The sequence below is a fragment of the Dendrobium catenatum genome, unplaced genomic scaffold (assembly GCF_001605985.2).
Source record: "Dendrobium catenatum unplaced genomic scaffold, ASM160598v2 fragScaff_scaffold_203, whole genome shotgun sequence".
Classification (NCBI taxonomy): Eukaryota; Viridiplantae; Streptophyta; class Magnoliopsida; order Asparagales; family Orchidaceae; genus Dendrobium; species Dendrobium catenatum.
Genome location: NW_021318665.1, coordinates 1,185,139 through 1,195,070, shown reverse-complemented (window position 1 = coordinate 1,195,070; position 9,932 = coordinate 1,185,139).

Genomic DNA, 9,932 nt, shown 5'->3' with positions numbered 1-9,932 from the left:
AATAGAGGACACATGAGCTTGCATTTCTTCAATAGGGATGCCGGTTATTCTCTCTCTCTCTCTCTCTCTCTCTCTCTCTCTTTGAACTTTGTTGTTTCTCATTATTATAAATTCATTATTTTTTAGGATTGTTGCGGACTAGAATATACGAACAGTTATTACGTCCTTTGATCGGACGTAGAGCTACGTTCGGCCGTCAATAGCATGTCGTCACGTGCTCTTACTCTTTACCACGCGGCCCGACGACTTGACCCGGAGCGGAACCCGGGAATGCTATGTTCGCGATTTTCTGGGTATTGCTCGGTATTTGCTAGGTATTGCTTTGCAAAAATGAGAAATACCGCTCTGTGAAGACCACTACCATGCAAATACCGAGTTGTACCGAGTTTTTTTACAACTCGGTACAACTCAGTATTTGCTCAGGATTTGCTCGGTATTGCTAGGGATTTGCTCGGTATTGCTAGGGATTTGCTCGGTTTTGCTAGAAAAAACTCGGTACAACTCGGTATTTGCTCGGTATTGCTAGGTATTTGCTCGGTATTGCTCGGTATTGGTTATTGTCGAGCAAAATCGACCAATACCTAGCAATACCGAGCAATATTGGGTCTGTTCCGGGTCAGGTTGTCTGGGCGCGCGGTAAATAATGAAAACGCGTGGCACGATTCTACTAGCGGCCGAACGTACAGTTGCGTACGTTCACCGGACCAAATAAAAGTTCAGAATATACACGGCGATAGAGTTAGAAAATTTTTGTTTTAGCGTACAGATATCTAGCACACAAACATGGAAGAAATAGAAATACCAGGATTTTTACGTGGAAACTCTGAATGGGAAAAAACCACGGGGTCACACCCAGTTGAAAAAGTTCCACTAGTGTTTTTCTTGAGATACAAGAGGCCGACTTGTCCACAAAAGTTAGGACGATCAGATTACAATGAATCACTTTTGAATTGAAATTCAGTTACAATGTCGGGCGGAGTTTCTGCGTCTCTTGGAAATCGGGCGAAATGTCGGCGTCCTTCGGAGGTCAAGCAGAATTCCAGCGTCGTTTCGAAGTTGAGCAGGATTCTGGCGTCGGGTAGAACTCTAGCGTCCCTTGAGCATCGGACAGAACTCCGGCGACATTCGGAAGTCCGGTAGAATTCCGGCGTCGGGTAGAACTCTGGCGGTGGCGAGAATGAGTTATTCCCTCCTATCCTTCTCTTCTTCTTCTTGCTTGGGCCCCCTCTCATGAGAAATGAGGGGTCTATTTAAAAATATTCTGGAGTGGCATAGATTGTAAATAGGTGTGAGATCATGGGCAAATAGGGAGTGGTCGTGGACGGTTGATATTGAATCCCTTGATCGTGCACCGTTCATCAGACATTTGAAGGTCTTAATGATGTTGGAATTAGACGATCTTGGGCTCGTTGGATTCGTCTCGTCGATCCGCTCGATTCGACTATAAGAACGTCATATTTGGAAACCGTTTGGTAACTCAAATTATGGTTTAAACTTTCCAACAGCGCTTTGAGTGCTTGATTTGGACTTATTTGGGCTCGGATTGGGTCGAATTTGGTGTCGTTGAGTTTTTATTTTCGAAACGCTCAGTTTGACTATAAGTTCGCTGAAATCGGAGTTCAGGTGACCCTGATTTAATTTTGAAGTTTCCAGCTTGATTTTGCCTCAAGATTCGTGCCCGATCAAGATAATTTTGAGGATATATCAAGGATATTGAAAAAATATAACCAGCATTTGCTATTTTAATTGATAGTTTAATGACTGTCGATCATATCTTGATTAATTTTTCTTAGAATTTGTTTCTTTTGTGATCCTTTGATACCTTTTTCCAATACAATTATGTTGAATATTGGAATGAAATATTTTTAGGAGTTGTGTATGACAAGAAATCATCATGTAAAACTTATTGATCATTCATGTTTTTTTAAAATTGGACCGGATCGGCCGGTTTGACCGTATACCTGTACTAGGCTACTATTGATCTGCTGGTTCAATTCATAATATATTTAAATAATTTAATTTAATATAAAATATTTTTTTTAATATTAAATTAATTTTAATATAGTATATTTTGTTTAATGATATTATTCCAAAAATTTTATAGTATTATGTATTAAATACTAGTCAATCATACACATGATTCTATCACCTCATATGAGCTCTTAGCCCATGGATGCAAGAAAATGTATATAAACAAAACATTATGAAGCTCCTAAGTAATCTGAGACTAAACAACTAGTAGTTTTTACAATATGTGTATGATGGATATTTTCATGAGAATATTTTGAAAAAAAATTGTATAGAATATTCAAATAAAAAATAATTATAATAATTTTTAAAATTCTTAAATTTATAATTACATGCCACTTTGCCAAATTATGAACGGCTGAGTTATTTATTTATTTATTTCCATTCAATTTCATAAAGATTAACGTCAAACATTTTAATTAACTAAATGTCATTACCTAATTGTGATTTCATTAAGATTAACATCAAACAATTTAATTAGCTAATTTTTGGCTTTGGTCTGGCCTGACAAAATTATCATTAAATTATAATATTAACAACTAATTGATTGTTATCAATAAATTAATCTAAATTTTTTATTAATATTGTAATTTGATATTTACTTTATGCTCAAATAACTATGTCAAAATACTAATATATAGTTGAATTAAATGGCTGAGTTTTAAAATAATTTTTAATAAAATTTATTTATTTTGAAAAAAATCATTTTTTATTGTGTTACATTTGTACCCATTATCTCATTAATTGTTTTTTTTAATAATTTTATTTATTATAAATAAAAAATGCATACTGATTATATATTATTAATAATCTATTGATAGAAAACTTAGAATAATTTATTGAAAATATTCAATTAGTTGTTAATATCATATTAAAATGTTGACGTTAATCTTAATGAAATAATAATTACTTAATGATATGTAGTTAATTACAATGTTTGGCTTTAATATTTATGAAATTGAATTAAATTAAATAAATAAAAAACTCAGTACTCATTCCTAGTTTGACAAATGGGCATTGAAAGAGTGTTCCAGAACTCAATTTTAATCACTTTCAAAAGCACATAAACAAACATGAGTGCACGTTAAATAGAATCATACAAATTTTGAGATATAATAATCCTTCTTCACATTCAAAATGGAAAATATTACATGGAAGATGATCTGTTACACAATTGGCATCAAACAGTTTGGAGAACTTTCCTTTTCTTATGAGCTATCAAATTAGAAAGAATCAAACTGAATTATCAACTTATTTATATGGCTCTACTTTTATAAACAAATGTTTAGAAAGATAGGTTCATGCCATGTCGGTTTTATTCAAGTTGAATCAGCTCGATCGGTTTATTTGGTCATAGATCAAAAGAAATTCTCTAAGGGCATCTCCAAATGAACTCCAAACTCTTGAATGGAGCTCCCGGACAGCTCCAGCCGAACTGCAAAATTTCTGCTATATGGCTGCGGGTGAACAGTGGGACGCCAATACTGACGTTGCACTGTTCATCTCCGCCATTTTTACCACTCTACCGAACTTGTCGCGGGAAAAAAAGACGCGACGGTTACCTGCAAAAGGGTGAAAAATGCATTCGATTGGAGATGAAATCATGGCATTTTGTAATTTCCGGCATTTTGGAGTGAAAAATGAGATTTTCGGTTGGAGATGATCTAAGTCTACAATTGGAATAGCCTCAAGCGGCGAGTATGATATATGAACTAGTCCCAAGTTGGCAAGTATGACTCATCAAATTGGCCGGGAAACTACTCAAGGGGGTGATTTCTCATTAGTTTTGAGTAGATTACTTCAAGTTGGACATTCTATTTGAACTATTTGACTATGGCATTTTTTTTCTCTTAGTTTCTGTATGGTCATGTATTGACTCTTAATAAGACAATGGAGAAAAATGATTCATGTAGCTGATCCCACGTAGTGAGATAAAAGCTTGACGTTGATATTGTTATTATTTTTGTATTTTTTGTATAGTTATGTATGTAGCAAATTCTATCATGCTTAAACCTCAACCCTGATCTATATATCGGGGGTCATGAGGTGAGCCAAGTTTATACAATTTTTTATACTCAAGATAATTCTAAAAGGTGCAATGATTGTGGACTATGTGATAAACTAGAAGAGTACTTTGTGAAATGGAGCTACAACATAGAGATATAGAAGAACAACCAAATGTGAAAAACCAACAAGAATTCATCAGTGCAAGACAACTTGTAGAATTTAAAGAGAGGATATGCAAATGATCCATAAGAGATAGAACTTCTTTGTTCTTTTCTTTATATACAATTTTTCATCAAAGAATGAATGTATTCCCATTTTTAAAAATTAATTTATATAATTTGTAATCAGAGAATTTGCCCGTTCAACGTGACTCGGGAAACTCGACTATATTATGAAAATATTGAAAAAAGAAAAGTGGCTTCTTGATCTAAGAGGGGCAACTTAGATCAGCATTATAAACTTAATTTTCAAAATGAGATCAAATTAAATTAAAAAAAAAAAGTAGGCTAACTTGAATATGAGGGCAAGGTGATCTCATCATAATGTTAAGCTTGAAAGTTGTTAAACTACACCTCGAAGGTGAGTAAAAATAGAAAAAGACCTCATGAAGACAAACAATTAGCAGTACTTAGTGCAGTTGTCTATACAAAATTTTAAAGACATTAATATTTTAAGAAGTTAAACTCTTATATATTATAAGAAAATGATTCTCTAAAGATTATCTTACGAAGAAATTCCTTGAAAATCTACTTACATGCCTTAAATTAAATTATTTTCAGGAGCTCATTATCAAACTTGACATATTATTCAATTCACCAATATATTGAATTCACTCTACTATTGTGCATACCACATTATTGAATTCACTTCACTATTGAACTCACCACAGTACTGACTATTTTATTGAAATTTGCTTCACTATTGTGCTCAACACATTATTGAATTCACTTCACTATTGAGCTCCCCTCATTATTGAATTTGCTTCATTATTAATTTTGCCACATTTTTTAAGTAGCTTCATTACTATCATTGATTCAAAAGTCTCCTTGTATTGGTAAATTGAAGGAAAGTCTTTTTTTCCTTGAAAGCTTATCTAGGCTTAAGTGAATTCCTTCAATAAATTTTGTAGATATGATTTTTTTGTAATGTTTTGAAGACCTCGTCGACTATCTTCAAGCTTTCCAGTTTTTCTTTCAACCATCTTACTTTTTCTTCAAAAATATTGGCATTTCTCTTTAGAACAACTTCTAAATCTTGTCGTCTCTTCTCAAAGACTTTTTTCTTTAATTTCTCTCAGCCTTTTCTTCTCCTATATTGGCTTGTTGACTTCATCTATCTCTTCTCCAAGATTTGAATAGCATAGAGGAAAGAAGAGTTCACAATGACATTGATCTTGATAGCAGCATATCTCCTTCCTAATACTGGAAATTGGGAACTCTTTCTTAAAAAAAAAATAATAATAATAATTATAGAAACATTGCAAGGAGGGATCAACAACTGACTTCTCTAGTTTTTTTTTTTTTTTTCTTTTTGTTATCAATAAGTTGCTTCAGCACAAACTCACCACTAGTCAGTAATTGATTTGTCTGTGTACTCTATATTAAGGTTTAGTAGCAGTGACTGCAGTTTTGAGGGAAGCCGCTTCTTAGTAAAAAAGACTCATTAGTTTCAACAAAAGATTCATTCATCTCAAAATTTTATTTGTTGAAGTCAAACTTCTCCATTTCATACTCATCTTCCACTTCATGACAATAATAGATGATTTCAATTGATTGACTTCAGCAAACAACTCCTTACATCCTTCAATATAGCAATCTCAAATAGTTGATCACTTCATGTCTTTGAAGTAGGGCTATCAAAATCGGGTCACCAGTCGAGTTCAGGTCCAATCCGGAATTGACTTGGCATTATTCGAGTCAATCCTTAACACGACCCATTTTTTAAAAAGGGTCAATTTTCGGACCCGAGTCCAACCCGTTTAGGATTTGGGTCAACCCGACCCAACTCGTAAGCCTTAAACCTCATTCAAATAACTCACATGTTTATTTAGCCAAATCCCATAACTTCGGTGATCCGGTCCTCCGGCAATGGTAGCCGACAGCGGAAGCGGCGCGGTAGCGGGCAGGCGGCAACTCAACATCAAGTATAAGGGAAGACACGATAGCGGGTAGGTGACTCGAGCATGAGACGTGACTCGATGCAATGTGATGTGACGCGGGTAGCTGGGGTAGGCAACTCGGGCAGCAATGCGGGCAGGGCAATCAGAGCGGGCAGACGCATTTTTGTAGGACATTTCGGGTCATTCTCGGGTTTCTGGGTCATTCCCGAGTTTTCAGGTCACCCCGAACCAGACCCAATTTTTGAAATGGGTTGGTTTGTTGAACCCGAACCCAACCCATTTCAAGACCGGGTTGACCCAAACCTGAAATATTTGTGTCCGGTTCAAATCGAGTTTTCGAGTCATGTCAAATATTGACACCCCTACTTTGAAGTCAAATTACAAACGTCTTGGTAGTACTCTCTCAAAGTTGAATATAAACATATTTTATTCATATGCATAGATGATGTTCTAAAAAGAGCTATTATACAACAATAACCACAACAACAACAAGCCTTTATCACACTACGTGGGGTCGGCTACCTGAATCTTTTTTCTAAAATAAGCTATTATCTATAAAAAAAAATTATCTGTTGATAGATGTAATTGTCAAGTACAAGCTCCTCAAATTTATTAATTGTTAATGGTTCCACATTCAAACTAATTTTTTATTTAGCAAGTATTGACATTAATTGATAAAATATTTGATTATTGTTATTGTTAATGGTAAGGATATTATATTTATTTCCCATAATTAAATAATAATAGTAAGTAGTGAAGGATAAAAGATAACATTTCTTCGCATATAATGAAATTTACCGCATAAAAAATTATTCAGTTGATAAATCTTATGTTATAAATTTATATTACATATATCATTATATTTTCATGAATAACACATATTGTCTCTATCTATGCATATATTGGGGGTGTCAAAAATTGGGTTTCGAGTCCAGTTTAGGTCAAACCCAGAACTTACCCAAATTCAAACAGGTTGATCCTAACCCAACTCGGGTATATAAACGGGTCAAAAGTTTGGACCTGAACCCAACACATCGGATTACTAGAATGACCTAACCTAACACGGTTTTGTAAACCCGAGATGGTCATGCAGGATGGCGGATGTGTGGGATGGGACTGTCGGATGGTGAGTTCTCATCAACAAAGGCTAGCGAGGCCAACACGGGACAGCGGGGAGATAGCGGGACGCTACAGGCAGCGCAGGAGAGCGGGAAGATGGGGGATGCAAAGCGGGCAGCACATGACACGACGGGCAAGCGAAGACAGCTTAAGCACGTGAATTCTCATTAAGAAATACAACAATAACATCAAGCTTTTGTCTCATTACGTGGGTCGGCTATATGAATCATTTTTCATCATTGTGTCATGTTAAAAGTCAAATTCTCATTTAAATCTAATAAAGAAAGATATAAATTACTTTACATAAATATTTACTGCTAATAATGCATTAAGTTTAGATAATGTTTTCAAGTTTATACTTACCAACTCTTTAGACCATGCCCATTATGACTGTGGAATTCATATGAAAAATTTTCAGATATTTCAAAAATATCTTAAGGAATGATAACAAAAGCTGAATTTGTCATTCTTCGCTTACTCTTAGAATTGATCAAACTTTTCTTATCAATATAGAGAGGTAAAAGTTTCAATTTTTTGTTCATACATGCTAAAATAAATACAAGAAAAGTCATCAATAGGAATATCATTTGCATTTGTACTCTCCAGTCTCCATGTAGATTATACAAAATTGAGGACTTCTTTCTTGTGAGTTTTAACTTATCTCTTATGTAGTTATTAGTTGTTTTAACTTATTTTCCCCACATTTAGAAATCGCTCAAATCAGCCAATTTTAAATCCTACGCTGCAATTGCTCACAGTTCCCGTCCACAGCCAGCAACATTTTAATGCATTTGAAATATATAATATAACAACAATAATAATATCAAGCATTTATCCTACTGCGTGGGGTCGGCTACATGAATATTTTTTCTCCATTGTGTCATGTTAAAAATCAAATATTTCTTTAAATCTAATAAAGAAATATCATTTCTAATATTGTCTAATAAAGTCTTTTTAGGTCTATCTCTACATTTCTTAAGATAAGTCAAATCTAATGCCTCTACTTTCCTAACTGTGTCATTAAAAGGCCGCTATTTTATGTGACCAGACCATCTAAGACGACTCTCTCTAATCTTATCTTCCACTGGAGGTACTCCAACATTTTCACATATATTCTCATTTCGTATCTTATCTCTAAGGGTAAAGTCACTCATCCATCTGAGCATCCTCATCTCTGTAACACTTAACTTAGTATTATACTTCTCTTTTAATGGTCAATATTCGGCACCATAAAGCATTGTAGGTCTCAACACCATCTTACAGAATTTTCTCTTAAGTTTGGCGGGGCCTTTTCCATCACACAACAAGCCCAATACATTCCTCCACTTCAACCATCCAACTTGAAATTAAGAAATGGTTGAATAATTAAAATTTTGAAAATAGATAAAGAAAAAATTTGAATTGAGCCATATCTTCATGCTAAATCAATTTTAACAAGAAAAAAAAAAGATTAGGACTTTAGAAGGTTGACCTAAATCTTGCATGAATTCTTTTTGTTTCATAATCATTTGGTACTTAGTCTCATCATTAGCCTCTTCAATCTAAACCTCCACACAAATCTTAAGCTGTCTTTCTTATTGGGCTTTTATTTGCCTAATTTATTTTTGGGTTTGTGGACTTGTAAACTTTTTTTGGGCTCAGAATGAGCTATTTCTGGTGGAACCTAAATAAATTCTTTGTATTCTACACTAATCTTAAAGTAAATTCAATAGTATTTAAATCAATCCTAACATAATTTGTTCCAGCTTATTCTGAAATAACGTTTTCTCATGATTTTAAAAATTGGACCGGACGGTTCGATTCGACCGGTTCAATCATGGACCGATCCCATGGCCGGTTCGGCCCTCCTAAAAAACCGGTCTAGCATCAAACCGATAAAAACCGGTTCTAAAATACAATTTCAAATTATAATCTCAAACAAAAAGTTCTGAAAATACAATTTTAAATTATAATCATATATATTCATGTGATAATTTCATAAATTTCGGTAGAACATTTTGTTCGTTGCTCTTCTTGCTTTTTCTGAACGTTAACGTGTTTGGTACAGTGGCAGCCCATTCTTTCAGCTGTCACTGAGCTGGGCAATGGCTTTGGATCACCGACAGAGCAGGCAGAAGACAGCTTAAGCACGTCGTTCTCATCATATATTTTCCCTGTAAATTATTGCTCCTAACAATTTAATGCAGTGTCGGCATATGCTATTTATGTATATAGATTTTATCAGATAAATTTTAAATAAAGAAAATAAGAATTAAAAAAAAAATTGTCTTTTTGTTTGAGTGGGGACAAGGGTCTACAGGATGGTTGTTCATCAAAAGCTCATCATTAAATATTGTAGATTATTCAAAAATTAAAAAAAAAAAATATTCTCATAACATTCAATGAAAAACATAAAAAATTTTATTTATAAATGTTAAGATTGAACAAATTTTAAGAAAAACCACAGCGAAAGTTTAAATTATGTCGAGCAAAAAATTTAAAAAAATTTAAAAAGAATCAAACTAGCCAAATTATTTAGCGTAAAAAAGTCATAATTCTATTTGACTAATTCTGAATACACCATTTTTATTAAGCATAGCAATATCATTAGCTGATTAATGATGCATTAAAAATTTTTAAAACTAGATTAACGAACGATAAGCTCTCAGATTAATTAATC